This window comes from Stenella coeruleoalba, assembly GCF_951394435.1.
Source record: "Stenella coeruleoalba genome assembly, chromosome: 3".
Classification (NCBI taxonomy): domain Eukaryota; kingdom Metazoa; phylum Chordata; class Mammalia; order Artiodactyla; family Delphinidae; genus Stenella; species Stenella coeruleoalba.
Window position 1 is genome coordinate 24,610,910 of NC_137148.1, and position 24,100 is coordinate 24,635,009.

The 24,100-nt window shown below is 37.1% G+C and overlaps 1 protein-coding gene and 1 pseudogene across 6 annotated transcripts in view; both read right to left on the reverse strand.

The window, feature by feature from the left end:
* Positions 1 to 24,100, reverse strand: part of LOC307184502 (uncharacterized protein) — a 300,163-nt gene that overhangs the window by 208,457 nt on the left and 67,606 nt on the right. The window lies entirely within an intron of this gene.
* On the reverse strand, positions 8,221 to 18,581 carry LOC307184047 (large ribosomal subunit protein eL8-like; annotated as a pseudogene). The gene is made up of 2 exons: positions 18,523 to 18,581; positions 8,221 to 9,686 (listed from the first exon to the last, which is right to left on the reverse strand). The product of its transcript is annotated as a large ribosomal subunit protein eL8-like (transcript).

Sequence of the window (24,100 nt, forward strand, 5' to 3'; positions counted from 1 at the left end):
GAGGAGGGGAGAACTGTAGCCTCAGCAACCTTGGTGTATGCATGAATTGACTCCGCGGTGGAGCCGCCGCTCGGGCTTTGGACTCTGTTTCATTCAGGTTTGCATACCCTTGCCTAAATAAGTCACGGGATAAATAGCAAGCACCTAATCAATATTGCCAAGTACGTGTCTGGGTAAATGGTAGCTGAAGAGAGAGTCCTCAGCCCTCCTGAGACTCTCAGACCCTTCTGTCTTTACAAACGTTTCCAGAACATCATGGTGATTCCTTCTGCTACTATCGCTGCTGACAACTCTATCTGCACTAACAGATGAGAACATCATTCAGAAAAAAGAACAGCAAAAAGTTACAGTACAGATATTGAACAACAGAAGCACAATAACGTCTTCAACACCTGATGGACAAATAACATAAAATAGAGGAGTTAACAACCATAAAAAGTAATACTCTAGTCCTCATATCCTCCTCTGGGCCTCCCCTCCCCCCAAAATTCAGTTTGATGAATAGTGTTTTTATAGTTCTAATAATGTAATAGCAAGTTTTGATTTTCCTGCATTCGTAGGCTAACATGAGTCTGCAAAGACAACACCATTTATTTTGACATATAATTTTACTTTATTTTTTGGTATGTCTTTCTACCATGACGTTGGATGACATTTAACTTTATAAACAAGGTTTAGCTTAAATTTTCCAGAAAAACTGTGTGAATGAACTAAAATAAAGAAATAAAAAGGCAGATTCTCTTCTCAGCTTTACTGAGGAACACGATAAGCACCAGAGACCAAACAGAAAAAGTAAGACTTCTCTCCTTACAATAGTTGTTTCATTCTCTTGCTGGAAATGTCCTCATCTCTAGCATCTTTTATATGTCTTCGCCTATCAAAATGGACTTCAGTAAAGAAGTATCTATCAGCTCTTTATACTTTCAAGTGATTGAAGGTGGAAAATATCACTCCCAAGGAACTACATGCTGACTCACCTTTAAAAAATGCAAGAGGGAAGAGATATGGGAACATATGTATATGTATAACTGATTCACTTTGTTATAAAGCAGAAACTAACAAACCATTGTAAAGCAATTATACTCCAATAAAGATGTAAAAAAAAAGAAAAAAGAAAGAAAAATGCAATAAGCTGTCTTCTATTGATGGGGCTTCAGTTGAGCAATGCTGTGGGAAGGGCGGTTAGTAAAGTGCTTTAAGGGAAGACTTTTCATCAGGAAGTGGAAAAACATTGCCCTGGCAAACAGTTTTAAGCATTGTGGCACTAGAGTTCTAAAGTCTCTTTGTAAGAAATGTGAAGGCCAGGTATATTCATGTTTTCCTTTTTTATCATCCTCTGGCCATTCCACTCCATTGGATGTACCTTCTATTCATTTCAGACTATTATAACTTCCCAAGTGTCACTGCAGACTTGCAAATATTTTTTTTCTGTTTTCTCTGCTTATAACACAGGTCTCCTGGAGGATCCTGAGTAACTACTGTGCATCTTCAAAATTAAATTTAATTGTTTCTTTCCCTGGCTTCATCCCTTCATTAATTCCTATTTCCCATCAAACTCTTCACTGATTAATTTTAGTCTTTCAGCACTGTATAAATACCTGCAGTTTAATTCTCATCAATGTTCTTGTAACTCTTCATTTGCTTCCCAACACATTAAACTTAAAGCCAGGAGCCATATCTTCTTTGCCTTTGTTTCTCAAGGACCATGAAAACAGTATTACTAAAATCTTTGAAGATATGATAACTATTCTGCAATGTTCTTGTCTTTTGTGTGTTTCTTTACAGTTTGGCAACTTTAATAAAGTATCTTGGATTATTTTAGCTTTTTCCCTACCTCTTTTTTTAAGAAAAACTTTAATGCTTATTTGTTAATGTTTAGATTTAGAATAAGATTTTGTCTCACCTACCAGGAAATGTCTATAACTTCTTTCTTTATTCTACCTTCTCTGGAAATTTTAATGTGTTCTACCAAAGATGTCTATTAAAATTGAAGTTTAAAATGGACGCAGTTATTTGTATTATTTAGTAAAATATCCTAATTTGGGTAAATTTGTTTAAATGGCTTCAGTGAAAGCAGAGGTTTTCTGTTTTCTAAGTAATCTCCATACTCTAACTTCCTTTGCTTTTAATGGTAATTTTTTGTTATCTCCTCATTTCCATTCTAGGACTTTGTAGAATTAATTGTTGCCATCAAATTAACAATGACCATTGTTTTTTGTCTTTAAATACTAGGAAATTCATAAAAGGGCATGAACTGGAGCCATGTATGCAAGTGTACTTAAGAATCTATGTGCTGTCCACAAATGCATCTGGTCCTTAATCCCTGCTGTGACAATAAAAGCTGCCTATTCTGCGGAAAGAAATTTAAGTTCAGATGTGAGCTCTTCCACTTTAAAAAAGAAAGAAAAACTTATTTAAGCATCACAGTTATACAACAGGAAAAATATATCTTTTCAGCACCATGTAGCAAACACTTATATATCCCCACTCATCCTGTGTCAAAATTTTGTCCCTCTTTCTTAAAGCGGAACATAAATATCTAGTACACCTAATCTTCTAAATTATAGCAGTAGTGCCAAATCTTTATCTATGAGTTCCTGTTCACCAAATATATTTTAAGTGCATGGGTTATCTTGTTCTCACAACAAACATGTACTTAGAAATCCCTTTACAGAGAGGCAAATTGAGGTTTAGTAAAGAAAAATAACTTGCTTGAGGTAACACACCTGGTTAGTGGTAGAGCTAACATTTAAACCCAGATAGGCAACCTCCAAAGTCCCCACTTTTAAACGAAATACCACACATCCCCTAACACTATATTCGATTGCTGTTTGATCCTGGACCCACATTTTTACTAATCTTCATACTATATGTTAATATTTGGACATTAACATCAAATCAAATGCTTTCATATACAGCATTAATGATAAACTTGATGGTGACCTTAGCAGATTGTTCATAAATAAGATTTGACTGTTAAAATTCCTCAACTGGTGTGTCCTTCCTGACTGATTTAACTGCTGAAACAACTAATGCAGCGTTTCTTTTCCTCTCTTAAGATACTATTGAGTGATTTATTGCTAAGCACAGGTTTTTAGTGTGAAAAGTTTTCTGATATATTTGATGAATTGGGCCTAGGAAAAAAAACACCTCTCTTAAACACCGTTTTCTGAATCAACCGAGTATGATATTAGGTTCAGAGAGAAGTGCTGTCTCCATTGGGACCACATATCTCTTTGATTTGAGTAGTCTTCCTGGCTACCCTGGTCAGGATGAATTATGGTGTGGAAAAGCTTGTATCAGGAGATATAAGCAGTCAGAGAGAGAAGGATAAACAGAAAGTCATTTTTAAGCCAAAATGATCCCCATTATTTTGGTCCATTGCTGGATTATGTATTTTCTTGCAATGAAAAAGGAAATTACTTACCTCCCAAATATACTGTTAATTATAATGTGGTGTCATTAAGAGGTAGAACACAATTTTAGATTTATATGTATAAGTGTGGAGAAGCTGCTGCCCACTTTCACATAGCAGTTAATAATACAGACACTATTAGAACTCAAGAATAACAATTCCAAATCTGCAGTTTTGAACTGTTTTCCTAACTGTCTCCATCCTTGAACTTTGTCAAACTGAAGTTCCCTACAATAATATTTAAATTTGATAACTAAGTATTATAAACAGAACAATTGGTAAAATGTTTTTGTTTTAAATGAATTCAGTATTTTCCCTAAAATATCTTATTCTGAAATATTGAGGGTAAAATAAAAAGAAAAACAAAACAAACAAACAAAAAGTATATAAAATATTCCATTGGTTTGTGATTTTTAATTCTCATGTCCTAAAGCTTAACATTTAATCAACAGAATGATTCATCTAAAATATAAATCTGATCATGTCATTTTTCTTCAAAAGACTACAACATTCATCTGCTGATAGACACTTAGGTTGTTTCCATCTCCGGGCTATTGTAAATAGAGCTGCAGTGAACATTTTGGTACATGACTCTTTTTGAATTATGGTTTTCTCAGGGTATATGCCCAGTAGTGGGATTGCTGGGTCATATGGTAGTTCTATTTGTAGTTTTTTAAGGAACCTCCATACTGTTCTGCACAGTGGCTGTATCAATTTACATTCCCACCAACAGTGCAAGAGGGTTCCCTTTTCTCCACACCCTCCCCAGCATTTATTGTTTCTAGATTTTTTGATGATGGCCATTCTGACTGGTGTGAGATGATATCTCATTGTAGTTTTGATTTGCATTTCTCTAATGATTAATGATGTTGAGCATTCTTTCATATGTTTGTTGGCAGTCTGTATATCTTCTTTGGAGAAATGTCTGTTTAGGTCTTCTGCCCATTTTTGGATTGGGTTGTTTGTTTTTTTGATATTGAGCTGCATGAGCTGCTTGTAAATTTTGGAGATTAATCCTTTGTCAGTTGCTTCATTTACAAATAATTTCTCCCATTCTGAGGGTTGTCTTTTGGTCTGGTTTATGGTTTCCTTTGCTGTGCAAAAGCTTTGAAGTTTCATTAGGTCCCATTTGTTTATTTTTGGTTTTATTTCCACTTCTTTAGGAGGTGGGTCAAAAAGGATCTTGCTGTGATTTATGTCATAGAGTATTCTGCCTATGTTTTCCTCTAAAGGTTTGATAGTGTCTGGCCTTACATTTAGGTCTTTAATCCATTTTGAGTTTATTTTTGTGTATGGTGTTAGGGAGTGTTCTAATTTCATACTTTTACATGTACCTGTCCAGTTTTCCCAGCACCACTTATTGAAGAGGCTCTCTTTTCTCCACTGTATATTCTTGCCTCCTTTATCAAAGATAAGGTGACCATATATGCGTGGGTTTATCTCTGGGCTTTCTATCCTGTTCCATTGATCTATACTTCTGTTTTTGTGCCAGTACCATACTGTCTTGATTACTGTAGCTTTGTAGTATAGTCTGAAGTCAGGGAGCCTGATTCCTCTAGCTCCATTTTTCATTCTAAAGATTGCTTGTGGCACATATATACAATGGAATATTACTCAGCCATAAAAAGAAATGAAATTGAGTTATTTGTAGTGAGGTAGATGGACCTACAGTCTGTCATACAGAGTGAAGTAAGTCAGAAAGAGAAAAACAAATACCGTATGCTAACATATATATATGGAATCTAAGGAAAAAAAAAAAAAAGGTCATGAAGATCCTAGGGGTAAGATGGGAATAAAGACACTGACCTACTAGAACATGGACTTGAGGATATGGGGAGGGGGAAGGGTAAGCTGTGACAAAGTGAAAGAGTGGCATGGACATATATACACTACCAAATGTAAAATAGATAGCTAGTGGGAAGCAGCCGCATAGCACAGGGAGATCAGCTCGTTGGTTCGTGACCACCTAGAGGGGTGGGATAGGGAGGGTGGGAGGGAGCGAGATGCAAGAGGGAAGAGATATGGGAACATATCTATATGTATAACTGATTCACTTTGTTATAAAGCAGAAACTAACACAGCATTGTAAAGCAATTATACTCCAATAAAGATGTTAAAAAAAAAAAGACTACAACAGTTTCCCATTACACTTAGAATAGACTAAAACTAAGATCTTTCTCAAGATGCAAGGGAGAATTTTGGAAATTTTTCCAAGTGCTTTGTTTATCCTACTGACTATGACACACTGTATTTGGTAAGGCGAGAGAGCAGGAGTTCTGAAATTCAAAGACAATACCACACAACAAAGAATTGCCCTGCATGTTTCAGTATTTTTTATTGTCTGGCTTAGACTCAAACACCACTTTAAATGTAAATTACTTTCCTATTCAGAGAAGACAAAAATTATGCAAATCAGGTGAAGTTAGGACTGTGTTTTCATCAAAACTTTGCCAAGCAAGCATTGTTCACTTTTTTGAGCAATCAGAAAGCCGTAACCCAAAGTGTCTGTAGTGCTGAGTTGCCAATACAGACTACAGGCATAGCTGCAAGGGTCACAGTAATTCTACATATGAGGGCAAGCATCTAGCAGCTTTATTGTGTCATAAAGTATAGTTGTGCCTTTGTATTGAAATGCATACTTTTATAGGTTACTTTATTTTTATTTTTCCTTCATATTACTGTTAGGATAGTATATTACCTTTAAAAACACTACGCATACATTGGTTAAACAATCTATGGTTTTCATTTAAAGATGGTAAAAAATGTAGAGAAGGAAAAAAAAAAAAACTTTTTCCTCCACCCTCCTAGTTTCTCTAGCTGGGGACCTGTGAATTAGACTGACAAAAGACAGATTAACAAGAGAAAAAACAAATGGAGTTTACTAGAGTGTGTAGTGTGCATCCTTGCAGGAGAAACTCAGTGATGAGTAACTTAAAGGAATGGTTAGAAATTTAGCTTATCTAGAATGTTAACGATAAATGTGTATAGAAGTGACAGACAAAAGAAAAGACTTTAGGCTTCCAATGTGGCAAACTGTGGGAAGGCAAACGTATGGGGGAAATTAATGGAGTAATGTTTATGCTGGTCCATTTCAGTGCCAACTTTTCCTCTTCACTGTGGTCTTGAAACTTCCCAAGAGAGGGAATATATGGCAATCCTCATACCTCAAAGGTTTAGTCAGATAAGGGAAACTCTGGGAAAGCTTCTTTTCCCTCTGTTGAACTTCAAATGCTTTTAGCTCAAAATAAGGGGCATATTTTGGGGTGTCATATTCCAATCCCCTATTTTATATATACACACACACATTTGTCAAAAGCAGAGGTGCTCAATTCAATACATTCAGGAAGAACTGTCTCTCACACCTTCTCTCCCTGGCTGACATTAAGACTTAAACTGCTATCATCTTTATTAGTTACTAAGTTCCAGCCGTATTATTCTCCTTGTATTTTTTTTTTCTTTTTCTTTTTTTTTTTTTTTTGCGGTACACGGGCCTCTCACTGTTGTGGCCTCTCCCATTGCGGAGCACAGGCTCCGGACGCGCAGGCTCAGCGGCCATGGCTCACGGGCCCAGCTGCTCCACGGCATGTGGGATCTTCCCGGACCGGGGCACGAACCCGTGTCCTCTGCATCAGCAGGCAGACTCTCAACCACTGCGCCACCAGGGAAGCCCTCTCCTTATATGTTTTGAACACTCTCCTAATCATGCTCCTACCTCAAGGACTTGTACTTGTTGTTCCCTCTACCTGGAATGCTGGAGCCTCAAACAGTCACATAGCTATCCCCTCCTTTTCATCAAGGTTTTATTTAAAAGTGACTTTATCTGAGAGGAGTACTTTGTCAGTTCTAGCAAAAAACAGCAACTCTCTGTCACTACTTATTGTCCTCTCTGCTTCCTATATCCCCATAGCATGTATCACCACTCTACAGCATGACATGTAATGGTATGAGCTTCTTGAACTAATTTTTTGTCTCTTTCTTTCTCTTTCTCATTAAATATAAATTTCTTAAAAACCTGTAGAGTTAATTTATCTACAATCATATATATATATATATGTATACACATACACACACACATTCAACTCTTCCCGTTTCTAAAGGCACAATGCAATGGAAGTGTGAAAGAGAACAGTGACAAGGAATGCTTGGGATTAACATTTCCCAAATGTTTTACGTTTAGGGGCAAAACAGATTTACACCTAGTTTAAAGGACAGTCAAAGATCTACTATAAATGGGACTCAAAATATCATCTGAGTGAACGCACAATCAGCAAAGTATTTGAAGCACGAATTACAAGGACAGGGAAGCATCTTTGGTAAAGATGCTGATAGAGACCTTTTAATGGTTCTACAGAAAAACAAGGTGACATTGGTTTTATTGAAAGGAAAAATATTAGCCTCTAGTATTTTTAAAATGCAGACAAATTACAGGTTTAGAGTCAAGAGTCTACTGCATCTCTGCATACTGAATGACTGTTGAGAAATAAGTACTTTCTTGAAATGATATTGAAAAGCACAGTGTAAGCTTTTGTAAAGAATATGTGAGAGGACTTCCCTAGTGGCACAGTGGTTAGGAATCCGCCTGCCAATGCAGGGGACATGGGTTTGAGCCCTGGTCCGGGAAGATCCCACATGTCATGGAGCAACTACTGCCCGTGGGCCACAACTACTGAGCCTGCGCTCTAGAGCCCACGAGCCACAACTACAGAAGCCTGTGCGCCTAGAGCCGGTGCTCCACAAGAGAAGCCACCACAACAAGAGAAGCCTGCGCACCACAACGAAAAGTAGCCCCTGCTCTCTGCAACTAGAGAAAGCCCACATGCAGCAATGAAGACCCAACACAGCCAAAACTAAACTAAATAAATAAATTTATTTATTTTTTAAAGTCTTAAAAAAAAAAAAAGAACATGTGAGAAAGATAAAAAGGAGAAGGGTATAATTCTTGATCTAAAATGAAGAACCAGGGAAGTGAATATCAAAAATAGCATATACACCAAAGTTAGCTATCAATTGATTCTTTTTTGGGACTTCCCTGGTGGCGCAGTGGTTAAGAATCTGCCTGCCAATGCAGGGGACATGGGTTCAAGCCCTGGTCCGGGAAGATCCCACATGCCACGGAGCAACTAAGCCAGTGCACCACAACTACTGAGCCTGTGCTCTAGAGCCCATGAGCCACAACTACTGAAGCCCATGCACCTAGACCTGTGCTCTGCAACTAGAGAAGTCACCGCAATGAGAAGCCTACACACCACAACAAAGAGTAGCCCCTGCTCGCCGCAACTAGAGAAAGCGCGCGCGCAGCAACAAAGACCCAACGCAGCCAAAAACAAACAAACAAATAAATGTATAAAAGAAATCAATGGATTATTTTAACATGTGTAAGCCATATGTAATGGAAATACTCTATGCTAGTTTTTTTTTTTTTTCTTTTTTTCCTCAATCAATATTGGCTGAAGGAGAATTTGTATTTTATGTACAGAAAACTCAACAGTATACATTAAGCCCATTTTGGTGGCCAGTTCCTTGCCTTTTGCCTTTTCCAGCTTGGCAATGCGAGCCACCAATTTCAGATCCAGGACATGGCCTCCCCCAGTGACAGCGGACCTTATCATATCTGTCACTGTAACTGGTCCTGATAGCTTCTACCTGCTTAGCCAGAGATCCTTTGTCTTCTCAGTTAACTTGTGTGAAGGTGATGGTGATAGGTCTTGCTGTGGACTAGATGCCCCAGCCTGGCCTTCCCCTTGATAACGCAGTAGGAAACGCCCACTTTAAGATACAGGACGGGGAAGAAGATAACCAGCCCAACGGGACCCAAATCATGTGCAGTCACTACCAGTTGAGCCTTCTTGTTCTCCACCAAGGTGGGGGCAGCATGAACCCCTGCTTGAAGAACAGGTGGCCTCTTCGTGGGGACATCCCCTTTGCTGGCAGCTTTTTTCTTAGGTGGAGTCAACAATCTCTTGCTTTCTGTCTGATACGTACTTGTGGGCCAGCTTTAGCAGCTCTGTAGCTGTTTGGCTGTCCAAGGGTTGGTTAACTGGGTGAACTGGTTAACTGCAGGAGGCACTTTCAAGTGCTTATAGAGGACAGCCCTTTGCCACTGCAGTTCAATGCAGCTTGGCCATTTCACAAATAGGTGAAGTGCCTTTTGGGTTGGAAGTCCTGCCCAGTGACAAAATTCTTGGGCCTTCCCTCGAACAGGGCATTTACCACCTTCTTGGCCTCCTGCTTCTTCACGACAGCAGGGACGAGGGCTAGCTTCACAATAACTCTATCAAGTAAATGCCATTATTTTCCACTGTTAACAAAATGAAAATAGCATAAAATCACGTAACTGATATGTAGTGAGACCAGGATTTGGACACAATTTGACAGTCACCAGAGACGATCATTTTAATCGTGAAACATAAATAACCATGTATAGTAAAATTTTTTTAAATCGATTCTTTTACAAACAGTCCACGAAAAGAAATGAGAATACTCAATGTTCTTTTTGAGACACTATGCCTGATATTCATAACACATACTCCTATCATGGAGGAATAATCCCTAGTTATTCACAGACATCTGGAAACTTTGGAAAACCCAAACCAATGGTACAGTTTATAAAAAGAATGAAGGGAAAAAAAGGAGGGAAAGAGGGAGGAAGGGCAGAGCCAAGTCATTTTATAGCTTTTAGTCTGTACAACTCTTACTAATTCTTTTTGACCAAATTAAAATATCTCCTCCCTCAAAAGTTTTCCATCACCAGTGCATTTTTTGTTCCTGGTTCCCCTGTGCTACCACGATATTTTCTTCAAATTACTGCAGTAGCAAAAAAATTCTTACCTAACGTTATTTATATAATAAACTGTGCTATTTAAATGTATAACACATCAGATATTATGAAATGTAGAATGAATTTTTATGTAGAAAGTGTCATCAATTTACGATTAACTTGAGTTTCTGTTTACTTGCTTGATGAGAGATTTCAGGATGTTACTCAACTAACAACATGGCAATATGATTGAAAAAAAATTTATAGAATGGAAAATCAGTTTCCTGTCACAATGAGATAAATATGATAAAGATAAATCCAAGTATCAAAAAGCATATATGTTGTTTTGTTTACATGCTGCAGTTATGTGTTCATAAAACAATTATATCACAGCAAAAGAGAAAGTAAAAATACTGTTTGTAAGCCAGCTGGTAACCAATCTATCTTCCTCATATTCCTTAGCCCTAAGTAAACCTAATGACATGGAAAACATTTTGTAAGTATCTTGTCATGTTTACACAAAATGTTCAAATAAGATGTAATAGCTGCTATTACAGTGTGAAAAGGCTGCTTGAGCAATAGAAATCTTAAATATGTTACTTTGCAAACAGCAATACTAACACAGCAGAGCTCAATAACAACTGATGCACACTTATACAAGAAGTCATTCAACTGCTGGTAGCTGCTGATGAAATATGATACTGATATATCTCCAAAATATGTGCACTTCTTTCATGAGACCTATTGTAAAGACCTCATCTATATCTCTTGTAGCAAAGATGTTAAATTTAATGGGTGTGCAATGAAAGCAGAAACAGATGAAAATCCAGATGATTTTGTTTTCTTGATAAACAATTAAATGGCACCATTGCCAAATTTATACACCTATGACTGAGCGCTCAGGTGATTTTTTTTTTTTTTTTGCGGTATGTGGGCCTCTCACTTGTGGTCTCTCCCGTTGCGGAGCACAGGCTCCAGACGCGCAGGCTCAGCGGCCATGGCTCGCCGGCCCAGCCACTCCGCGGCATGTGGGATCTTCCCGGACCGGGGCACGAACCCGTGTCCCCTGCATCGGCAGGCGGACTCTCAACCACTGCACCACCAGGGAAGCCCCCTCAGATGATTTTTTAAAGCAGCAAGTGGAGCAAATATAAAAGAAATTTAAAGCAAACAACTGAAAGTGACAGCCTTAACTCTGTTTGGAAACGTATTCAGATGGCCTCTTCTGCAAGCAGTGTATGAAGTTTTAACTTGTCAGATTGCTTAAATTAAACTGCATCTCACCATGGAAGATATCTCCAAATCCGTAAGTTAAAGAAAAGATAAGACAACCTCAGACACTCACTATAAAGGAGGAAAGAAAAAAAAAACTTGCTTCTCCCTGACCTTAGCTGAAAATGAGCATCTAATATTTCAAAAGTGCATTGCAGTGTCTACAACAGGAATCTGGCAAGTGACAGTGAGGAAGTTGCTGTTCTTTGCTATAACATTAAGCTTTCAATACTTAACTGTTAAAATGTTTAAAAGTTAAGTTGTGATAATAACAAATGTTTGTTAAAATTTCCTATTTATTCTTAGAAACAGAATTTTTGTGATAGTGATATTTGCCCTCACTCTCAGCTTTGGTCGAGACACAGAATTTGGGCAATAAATCCAAAAGAAATAGAGGAAATAGAAATAAAACCAAATGCAACCTTGTCAAAGAACACAGTCCCTTATTTTGACAGTTTAGAGAACTGAATTAGCTTTTTAAGAAAAGTTTTACATTTTCTTATGTAACCTGGAGGTTGGACAACTCTTTCTGATGTATCCAAAATGCAAATTTACTTTGATCACCCATTGCCCCTTTAAAATATACCTAGTGTGGTAATTACCAGGGTTCTCCTGCCCACTCTTAGATAAAATTTCTTCTAGGGATACTTTAAATTGTTATTCACAGACACAATTCAGTAATTAGAATGTTTAGTCCAAGATATTCATCACCACGAGGAATTTTGATTTAATAGCGTACTTTTAGGACTTTATATTAACACCAGCCTTTTTCAGGCTGGATGCCTTCAAGATTAAAAATGGTATAGTTGGCTTTTCTATTTATTCATCTAAACTTCTCTCACAAACAACTCCTTCCCTGCCCTCTTTTCTAGATGCTGTTTTCAAGGTAAGGACAGATCTTACTATAACCATCATTCAGCTCTAATTTCCTGACATATTTTACAAGGGTTTCTTTTCTGAGTTCTTCTGACATTCTCTGCAGGCCACCTCTCTCCCCCGTGCCTGTCTCTTGACTTTGTTCTAGGTGGCCCTTTGCCACTCTTTCCTGAGCTCTGAATATGCATCTTCAGCTTCTTGCTGCTTCATTCCCTCCGTGACTCCAGGTGGCGCTCTTGGACAGAAGTCAGGATGGCTTGCTCTCTACGCAGTTCACATCAGCTAGGAGAGAACTCTACAGGCATTCATCTATTGTTAGGACGTATCCAGGGAGTGTATGTAGGTCGACCCCAAAATAGCAACACTCTCCGAAGAGTTATTAAGTCCTTTTTCTTTTGCAAGAGTTCCAAGGTGAGAGTCAGACCCTAGTCCACCCTGCCTCCCAAATGAAGGCGTAACGTATCAAGCTTTCTATAGATCCCTGTGAGAGCCTGTGCCCCACATGAATGTTTAAGCAGAGAGAGGGAGAAGGGGAGGGAAGGAATATCACATCCTACCTGGAGGAGGGGAGGTAGAGAATATCACATCACATGTTTATTCAAAAATATTTTCCTCCCAATATCTTCTCCCCCCAAACCCTCTCTCCTTTCTTTCTCTTCATCTCTTATATACTTGAGGTGAGAGGATTCAAAACACTAAGATCAACTTATTTTAATTATTTTAAATTTTCTTTGTAGATTCTTCAAATGGTGATTCATCTTTGGAATGTCATATCTACTGCACATTAGAGTCAAACTTAAGCTGTTCTACTTAAAGTCTTTATTATATAATAGTGAAATGACACTGGCTTCAGAAAGCATCTTAGATACTTAATTATATCTAGATGCACTTATAAGAAGCATGTGAGCAAGAAAACAGGAAGAGATTAAAGGAAGCATGAAAGAATCAGGCCATAGACCAAAAGAGACAATCAGTTTCTGACAGTTAGTATCCTGGAATACATCTTCTGTTGAAAGAGAATGATGTTGAAGATATAAAATAGATTCCTGCAGGATTTGTTCACTTATTTGTTCATTTGTTCATTCATTCATCAATTCATCAAAATAAACGTGAATATCTTGAATGTGACAGGCTAAATGCAGTGAGCTGGAATGCTGTGCAAGAATATAAAATATTAGTCATATTTTACAGAACTAGTTATAATACCTTTCTAATGAGAAGTTCATATAACATCTCCCAAATTTTCTTATAAAAAATTTAACAAGTGACATTATACGATGTTCAATGTAGGAGCATAAAACATGTTTTGCTTCTTGCCCGCTACCTAATAGTATTGGCTTAATTTCCTTTTAGTATGTTATAATGGGAATTTGAGCTGGGCATTTTTATTCTATTAATTATAAGTCCCTCAGATTTTGAAATGAGAAGTCAACAGAAATACACCACTCTTGAAAATTAACAGAGCTTTTCCAGATTTAATCTGGTGATCTCAACCATGTTAAACTACTCATACGTTTAATTTTTAAAAAAGTCTTTCAGTGATGACAAATTATTTAATCATAAAGTCAATTAAGTATACACAAACACGAAACTAGTAAGAAACTATTATACTATTTACACAACTACAAAACCAAAAATATTACTAAATTTAAAGTACATTAAATATTGAGGAATTAGATAATAAATTGATGTAATGTGGCAGATAATGTTTTGCTGAAACTAAATCATCTCTTAAAATACAAGAACAATTTTGCCACACTAACATGGGTTTTTTGAATTCCACATACTTATTCTAGTTTTAGGTATGTGATGATTCCATTCTGGAATCAATTTTAGTGTTATTATTCAAACTACTCTAAAATGATTATACCATGAGATCCCTTGACCTTGTCTTAGCAAGAATATTTTATTTATTTTTTCCTCGGCCTCCATTCTTTCTCATTAACCTGAAACCATTAAAAAGTAAAATGATTCATTGACTTAACAAATCATAAAATAAATCCACTTACTGAATTCATTCTGTAATGGTGCCAATATAGTTGTAATTAACTATTTAGCTCTAAGGTAACTGTTGAAATAATGCAGAATATACTACATTGTTTAAACTTAAAATTGAAGTAAATGCAGACATTTAAATTTTTCTCATGGTAACCACCAAGGAGAAGGAGGAGAGGGAGGAGGAAGAGTGGGAGAAGAAAAAAGAGAAATTTTCAGGACCTTCAGGAATATATGGCTCCCCGGGAGATACCCATTGAGACCTTGTGATCCTGTGTAATCTAAAGTACAAAGTTTAAAGTTAGTTTATAAAACAGTATTTAATTTTATATTAGCCTATATAATTAATATATTCCTTTTTAAGAGTTTTATTTATTATTTTTAAATATTTGATATATATACAAATACTTGTGGCATGCATATACGTTTTGAAGCATAAAAGAGTACCTGAGAACCTACAATTTAAGAACTGCAACTTACTACAAAGAACCCTATCACTCTCCATGTAACACTTTCCTCTTTCAGGATTCCAAATCCCTGATAGCCCCCCTTCCCAGTCAAGAGGTAATAACAACCTGAATTTTAAACTTATCATCCTTGGCCTATATATATATATATATATATATATATATATATATATATATATATATTTTGTGGTACGTGGGCCTCTCACTGCTGTGGCCTCTCCCGTTGCAGAGCACAGGCTCCGGACGCACAGGTTCAGTGGCCATGGCTCACGGGCCTAGCCGCTCCGCGGCATGTGGGATCCTCCCGGACCGGGGCACGAACCCGTGTCCTCTGCATCAGCAGGCGGACTCTCAACCACTGCGCCACCAGGTAAGCCCTTTTATTTATATTTTATCACGTTTACACTTAAACAATGTATTGTTTCATTTTACTTATTTTTCATTTTTTAAAAAAATAATATCCATATAGTACTTTGTGGGTTTTTCCCCCCTTATTTACTTGTTGCTGGCTCACTTTCATTATTCTACCTTTTCCTCCTCATAGAGTTTAAAGTTAATTTATATTCATTTCTTGAAATGTCAACATTGAAGTCCATGAGAGTCTAAATCTGTTGTGGCTTTTTTGTCCCACAGATTCTTGTTAGTGGTGATTGTGTGTGTGTGTGTGTGTGTGTGTGTGTGTGTGTGTGTGTGATATTTGACTGTGGAAACCTGGTGCCTAAATTAATGATGCTTTCCCTCGGAGACAACTTTCATTTCCTTCTGCTGACATGGGACCATCCCATGGCCATGGTCTTATCTCCTGCTGGTACTGACACAATTAATCCCTCCACCCCACAGAGAACCCTACCATTCCCATAAGCTTAGTACTATTTTTGGCCACTGAGAGCCTTCTAGAGTGTGTTGCAAGCCCCCAAATCTGTAAGATTAATGTTTTAGCAGAATTTAGTTCTTTCATAGTAAGCTTCCAACAGTATCTAGTCAGGAAGATACTGTTCAAATATTTATGATACTTGTGTAGAAGGAAGTACCATAACTTGTCTGTTCCAATTACACCTGCTTATTTTTTATCATATATATGTAATGGAATTCATTTTTTAAAAAAATCAAGAATTTCCATATAACCAAAGAACAGAGAATAAAGAATCATGGGATTTTAATGAATTGCTTGTTCACACTTAGCGATATTTTTTGCCAAATTGTATTACAAAAATGTGTATCAATCAAGTGTATATCAATTTAATATAATCAATATAAATATTCTTCATATTATTGAGTTTCTCTGTGGAAAGCCTTTGTGTGTGTTTGTTAGAGGGGAGTTGGAAGCCAAAGAACAGCTTCTTATTCTAGTTTTGATGTTCTTTTGTCTAGTCATATAATTTGCATAGAAAGAGACCATCAGCCTCTCGTTGGTATCACATGAGCTTGAATTAACAATATATAATTTATACATTAGCATATTAAAATATATTAGTTTACATTGGAAGATTCCAATGTAAATTATGGAATTTTCTAGTCAATTGCCTCTCTTCTACTTCTTATATTCAAGGTATTTCAAAATGAAGTTATTAACAGTAGAACTGTTTTGACAGAGATGGGTACCTAAGCCAAGTTTGACCAATATAATTTCTTAGCATAAGAATATATAATTAGGACAAGCTTCATATGGATTGGTCATGGAATGAAGAGACAGGTCATGAGAGTTATGGTGGCTAGCTTCTATGGACCATGAAGATAAGGGAACAGAAAAGACTAGTCTATAGAGAAGACAGACTAAAGCAGCAGAAGAGAAAGATAAGAAATGAAAGGTGGAAATAAAGATTCTCAGTGCTTCTTATTGCATGGTTCCAATGTCTTTTTTAGGACCTCCTATCCTTGTGTTCCATGAGATGCTACTATGCCCTTAAAATATATGTATTTTTTACTGCTTTGCCTTTTCTTTCTTGAATTTATTCTGTTATTTGCAACCAAAGAGCGAAACTAATTTTAATATAAGCTTTGGTAAAAGCACAAAAAAGAAAATTTCTCTATTAGCAAGATTGTTATGTTTACCAGATCCACTATGTGACTCTGGTTAAGTTACTTCACCTGTCTTGTGTAAAATGCAAGCATGATATTCCGACCTCTTGTGACAATTAAGTGAATTAGTACATAAACAATGCTTAAAACAGTGCCTTCTCATGGTAAGAATTATGTGTGTTGACTCCTGCTTGTATTATCCCCATTTTGTAAGAATTTTAAATTTGTCGATTCCATGCCACATGCCACATTTTAATGCAGCAGGAAGCAATATACTAATCCATTATGAAGTTGGTTAGCGGTGCTTCTTTAAGGGAGAGGAGACAGATAAATGAGAAAAATTAAAATAATTACTCATAAGCCAGTGCTTTATTTGATAGATGAAAAATATATTTTTAAAAAGTTTAAAAGTAAACCTTTTTAAAACATGTTTGCCACATTTTAGGTTGCTGTTTCTAATACGTACCACATTGTCATTTTGGAAATAAACCAAATAGTCTCAATAGTTACAATAATGAAAAGTGACAATCCTTAAATATGTCACGTTTTCTCTCCGTGGTTTCAGGTTCAACACAACCTGCTCCTTTAATATAAAAAGACACTTGAAATGAAAATATCTCACTATTAATGAAACATGTAGTCAAGGTCACAGTAATTTCTTGTCTGTGAAGTACTTGTCTGTGAAGCAGTGAAGTACTTCCTTTAGATTCTTAGCCTTCTCTTGAAGAACTGATGTGCTCAAGCTTTAAATAAACTAAACTGGTCTCTCTCATGTCAGAACATAGGCCAGGTGGCCAGAAAGATAACATGACAACTTTAGGAAGGAATTTCCTACTGCTTCACACCTAAGGTGTTTATGAACTAATTCTTTCATTCCTCTTCAAATGCTGGCAAGCAAAGCAAGAATGTTCTTGTGAGAGGATGGAAGGAAGAAAAAGCACATTACAATTCAGTAGGGCAAATTCATAAGTGAATATAGCCATATATTTCTAAAACTAAACCCAAATGTTGCCTCTTTTTTTCCTGTCTTCAAAAGGCTAAATTATACATATAATTTAAATATGTAAATCTATATCTATCTATATATCTATATATACATATACAACATTTTGAACAATGGATCTAGGGACCCTATCTCTAAGTTGTCAAGCAGAAAATGGAAAACTGTATGATGTTTACCACAACTTGAGTAAAATTTAAAATTACTGTGAAAATTATCAAAGTATATAAAATAGATTCATGTGATATGTTAAGCTAACATTTTTTTTTTCCTGGAAAGGAAGTGGCTTGGGGTTTTATAAAATTGGCCTCAACAGCTGTATGCAGTCCTGTCAGTAGACTGGTTGTCACACTCGTAACATTTCTGTAATGGAGGCTCAGGAAATATTCTTCCTCGGCCAAATACACCGTCTAAAAATTAAGTGTTGTCTGTGGTCATAGGTGCTCGATTTGTACCCAGTCTGCTTGGACTATGAGACAGCTAGGAGGGTCACCCTCAGAAGATGGGCACCGTGTTGGTTTTCTACTGCTGTCGTAACAAATACTACAAAGAGTGACTTAAAACAAGACACATTTAGTGTCTGACAGCTCTGTAGATCAGAAGTCTGACAGGTTTCCCCTGGCAACATCAAGGGCTTGACAGAACTGAGTTCTTTTCTACAAGGCCTTAGGGGAGAATTTGTTCCCTTTTCTCTTCCAGCTTCTTGAGGTTCCCCTCACACCTTGGATCAAGACCACCTTTTCCAAATTCAAAAAGGCAGATTGAATCCTCACATTGCATCCTTCTAACTTCCCTTTCTGCATTTCTCTTCTACTTTTTAGTGATAACATTAGGCCCATCCCGATAATCTAGAATAACCTCCTTATGGTAAGGTCCACTGCTCAGCAAATTTATTTCCACCTGCAACTTTAATTACCTTTTGCCATGTGATACAATATATGCACAGGTTCCTGGGATTAGGATGTGGGTACCCTAGGGGTGAGGAAATGCATTAGTCTGCCTCCTATAGGGGCAGTATGTACTTTCTCTGCTGTATTGCTCAATCAATGCCAATTTTCATAAAAGACATCATCAATTTAATAACCTGATGCCTGCATTTGATAAAAATTTACAATTTTGGTTATAAAATAGAACCATTATTTGACATTCATGTAAGAGACCAGTTACTGTCAATAAGAAGACAGAATAATCATTGGAAAAACTATCTGTTTCACTTCAAAGTGAAATGAGGAACAAACTGTGGATGCAATTTACTCTATTTATTGAAAATCAAAATAATGAGTGTCATATGGAGTATTCACTATTCCTTTGATGAACTCAGTTTGGCACTTTTACAAACAAGGGAGCAAACTGGGAATATGACCACATGATAAAACCAAGCAGGGTAGTTAAGACACACAGATACAGTAACTTTAAGGGGAAATAAGAACACTAAATACAATGTTGAATAGAGCAAACGAAACAAATCAATTACTAATTTTATATTAAAAATCAACATCATCTTCTTTAAAGACCGTGACAAAATAAATAAGCATAGCATGCATGAAACACAACGCTTCATTTTTAGAGTTTCCATTTTTGAGAAGAATTATTTCAACTTATGTATGATTTCCCTAGAAATAACCAAAAAAATGAACATTTGTAGTATCTTGCATAACTGCACTTCAGGTCCTCCTGACATATAGTAAAGCTAATTCTATAATTCTAGGCATTTATTATGTGTAAGAAACAAAGATTTTACATACTTTTAATTCATGCAGCCTTCAAAGAATTAACACACAAGAAGTCAGTATTATCCCCATTGCAGAGTCTTAGAAACTGAAGCACAGAGAGATTAAATGACTTGTTTAGAAATATCTAGGCAGTAAGAGGTAGAGCTGACATTTCTCAACCATTCATCGTGGCTCCACAACCAGAACTATTAAGTGGTGCCCTCCTGCCTTCTGACTTGGGTTACATACAAATATTTTCTCTCTTAAACATAAGATGGCTAACACTTTGAATTGTTGAGTTTTGAGCAGTTATCTTATATATTTTTTATATATATATGTAAAATATATATATATAGTGGGGGGATTCATTTCACATAGTATTAGATGATTTAAATCTTCGAAAGATTGTTATTATGATCTTCCCAGGGAGAATTAATTATACATTATATGATATTCATATAATGTATAATATATAACGCATGGGTGTTAGTCATCCATTTACTATGTTTTCAACCTCAAAATACAGACTTCATGCCTTCCAAATGTATAGCACTCTGTAAAAATTAAATGATAAACAGAAACCTCAATTAAATAGAGTCAGGAGACCAGAAGGGGGCTGCTCTCACACCCTGAGACAATCGCAGAGCCCAAGAAGAAAGACTCCCCTTCTTTCCTGGCGAGAACTCAGCCAATCAAAAGCCATGGACTCTTTGTTTACTCTAGCCCTCCAACTTCCTTTTCCTCTCTTTAAGTGATCTCCTTCCATTGCCATGCAGGCACTTGCATATGGCTTGCTGATACTTGAGATTCTCTGCTAATACTGAATAAACTTATCTTTGCTGGACAAACATCTGGCAGTCTCTTTGTTTCAGATCAACATTTTGGTGGTCCATACAGGGACCGGTGAAGACCCACAAATGCTCCAGGGCTGGTGAGCAAATAGGTGTGATACCTGCAATTGAGCCCACTGTTGCGCACTGCTTTTCTCTCTGACCCTGGTGTCTGAACACACATCTCTTTCTCCTGAATCCAGGCTCACACGCTCTTTGCATTTGAAGCTTTCCAGGCTTTATTCAGGATCTATTTTAAGGTTCTGTCTTTCTGGTTAAGGCCTTCTTCTGTATATAGGTACTTGTTTGGTACTTTAGTTGTGACTCTGACATCAGACTGTTTCAACCAAAGCTGGCTGAAAATACCTTTGGCCCATTCCTTTAAGAAAAGGGGCTGCTTCACTTAAATTGTACCAGCTGTCCAGCCTTCAGCCCATTCCTATGAAATAGGGGTCATTCTATGGAAATTGGCTGAAAAGTCTTTGGCATGGCTCTTCTTGGACTAAGCTATTTCCTTAGAATTGGCTGGATTGGCTTGAAGGCTGACTGAATTGCACTATTTGAGCTGTAAATTATTAAGCTGTTGGAAAACTGTTCTTCTACTCTAGAGAAAAACCTCTCAGAAATGGGATTCCAATTATCGAAATATTTTGAGGGTGCCCTCAGCTACAAGGATTCTGGCTGATTTTATGTTTAAAAACGATGATCCTTCCTCATATGCCTTTGTAAATAAATGGGCCAACTTGACCAAAAACAATTCAGAATATCAATGGTCATTACGGGGAACTTTTGAAATCCCCAAACCTAATAACCGTAACTGTTGTTACGGTTGTAACTGGATTACAATAGCTTAAAACCGTAACTGTTGTTACGGTTGTAACTGGATTACAATAGCTTAAAATTTTCAGAACTTATGGGAATGTTTATTGCGATTGGTGTTTTTGAGGCTTCCAGACATTATCAGAAGCCTAAAATTGCCTCTCTGCAAAACAAGAATTTAAGGTTAACTGAGGCAAACAAATGATTAAAGAAAGATAAAAAGGCCCCCAAATCTCAAGGCTTTTCCTCCCTGGCTTCCTTGTCTTAGGCTCAGCCTCTGCCACCATCTTGTCTCTCTCCTTTGGCTCCTGGTGGCCAGAATCCATCACTGATACCATCTTCCTCCTTCCCTTCTATGCTGCCTATGCCTTCTCTATACCCTCAAATCCCCCTTTTCCTTTTCTCAAAAACTCTCTCTACTTTCTTTTCCTCTGAACTTTTACATACCTGTCCCTTTAAAATTAAGACTTCTGAGGATCCAGCAGCTTAACCCTTTAATTTCTTATATTCCCTGGACTGAAGCTGAACTAACAGCCACAGTCAAAGATTTTCCCAAAGTAACCAAAGATCCTCACATATTTGCTGAGGAATTTAATACAGTCATACAAACTTATCAACCTGGTTTCCCTGACTTATATAAGCCAGTTCATATGCTTGTAAGTGAAGGCCAGGCCCAGCATTGGATGAAAATCATTAATTGGGAAAACCCTGAAAGGTCTCTAAGAATAACAACTGGGAGAGCAGCCCACTGATATATGATATGATCAGGCTTGGGCAATTGCTAGGTGACTTCACTGAGCAATTCCTAGGGATCTTCCAAAGCCTGTTGATTGGAACAGAATTCAGGTTGTACACAAAACATCTAATGAACCTGTTCATGACCACTGTAATCAACTTCAGATCGCTTTTAAAGAAAATTTTGGTCTTCCTTCAAATGTTGATTTTTACCCAGGTAGCTTTAAATCTGTATTTATTAATGGGGTGAACCAGGATCTTTGCCTTACAGTAAAAAGGACCAGGATGGAATGGGGAACTATGTCCACTCCAAATTTAGTTAATCTGGCCAACCAACTCTCTCACACTCTAGCTGTCACCTCAAAAAAAGACCACCAAAGTTCTTAATCTTCAAGTCCAGTAATTGAGGGCTTCCTAATGAAACCAAAACCCTGCTACTCTGTGCTATTACTGCAAAGAGCAAGGACCTTGGAAAAGAGATTGTTTGCAAATTTACGCACTTTAGGCGCCTTCACCTCACTCAGCCAGCCTTTCCAACCTCCCAGTTCCCAATGAAGGGACTCCAAGCAACCATAGGGGTCTTCCCAGTCCTTGCTTTTAATTACCTTGGAAAAACATTTCTCCAGATTGTGAATGAATCTCGTCCACCCCAAACTGACACTGAAGCCACGTTCTAGAAGTTGAACCCCACTACTGTAAAACAGTCCCTGCCCTGAAGCAGTAAAATAGTTCAAATAGTAGGGACCTCTATCCAGGGTCTCCACAGGCTGAAATCAAGGCTTTGGCAGGGACTGCAATCCCATTTTAGACGTGAAGTCCTTCTCCGAACTCATCGGTTACCGGCAAAATTAATTCCCTTATAACTTTAAAGGATGGAGACCCTCAGCATTAAGAGGCCACTCATTGTTCTCTATCCCATGGCCTTCACAGCACGGCAGTTGGTGTCCTCAAAGCTAACACCGGAGCATCTTTCTGATGCTTCACTTTCCTTTAAATGGTCTGCCTCACTAAATCAGGTCCACTGAAGAAAATCTCCCTATTGATCAAGTCAAAGTGAACTGATTGGTGATCTAAACACAGGGATAGCATCCCATCATATGCACAGGTTCATTACACTCAAGAGGAGGGAATTCCATAGGGCACATATATCAGGGGGCAGAACACTTGAAGTGTCTTAGAATTCTGTCTACCAGAGATCATTTTCCCAATTTTAATACAAACATAATAAACTTCCTTTCTTCCAGGTGATCAGATTAGAAAGGGCTTTAACTTTTAAAAATTAGCAATTTAATGGATGTTGTTTTAACATACAGATACATGCTTTTTATGTACTTTTTAAATGTAAAATGCTACATTCTGTCTACTTGAAGATAGTCTTTTAGCTATGCTGATGTTTTCCACACTTCAAATTCTCCATTCCTCTTCTTTGCCAAACTGCTGTTTGAAAACTTAAATATGAAAAATTACATACTTGCATTTATTTTAAAATTATTTGTGGTAAATATATTAATGTTGTACTTTTATATTATCTTAATATATTTTAATATACTTTGTTGAAAGATTGAGACTTCATTTTATTTAAAAGCAAATAAACTCATCTATGTTAATGAAAAACAGACATAACAGCTTAAGTATGATATAAAACTTCTAAGAATTTAAAGGACTGAAAGCACCTAACTGAATCAAGCACGTTCATGGTTTATAGAAGGTAGCTAAACTACCATGGGTGCCTCAAAATAGGTGAAAAATCTAATCACCCTTTGGGAGTCTCTGGAAGTGAGAAGCTTAAGGTCAGGCTAGCATGAATAATAATAAAAGGAAAATATTGTCATCTTTACACTTTTCTTTTCTAGCCCTCAAAAATATTTTCCCATGGTGAGTAAATTATTTCTCCAACTTTTAATCTTATACTCACTTTTCTAGATGCAAGTGGCAGATTCTATACTGCAAGAAATATTTTCCAGCTTCATTGCAGGAACCAAAATATTAGCTGAAATGTGGAATTACCTCCTCCATTGGGACTGGGAGGCCAATCAGGGGAAAGCCTTATGTATTATAGCATCTCCTGTGATAGTTTTTAGAATTTGGTATATCTCATAACGAATTTCACCTGGTGGCAATCTACTGAGATAACATATGGCCACAGCAGATGCTTAGCTACAGCGTGACCTGCAACTGAAAGTTCATTGTAAGGATAAGCAAC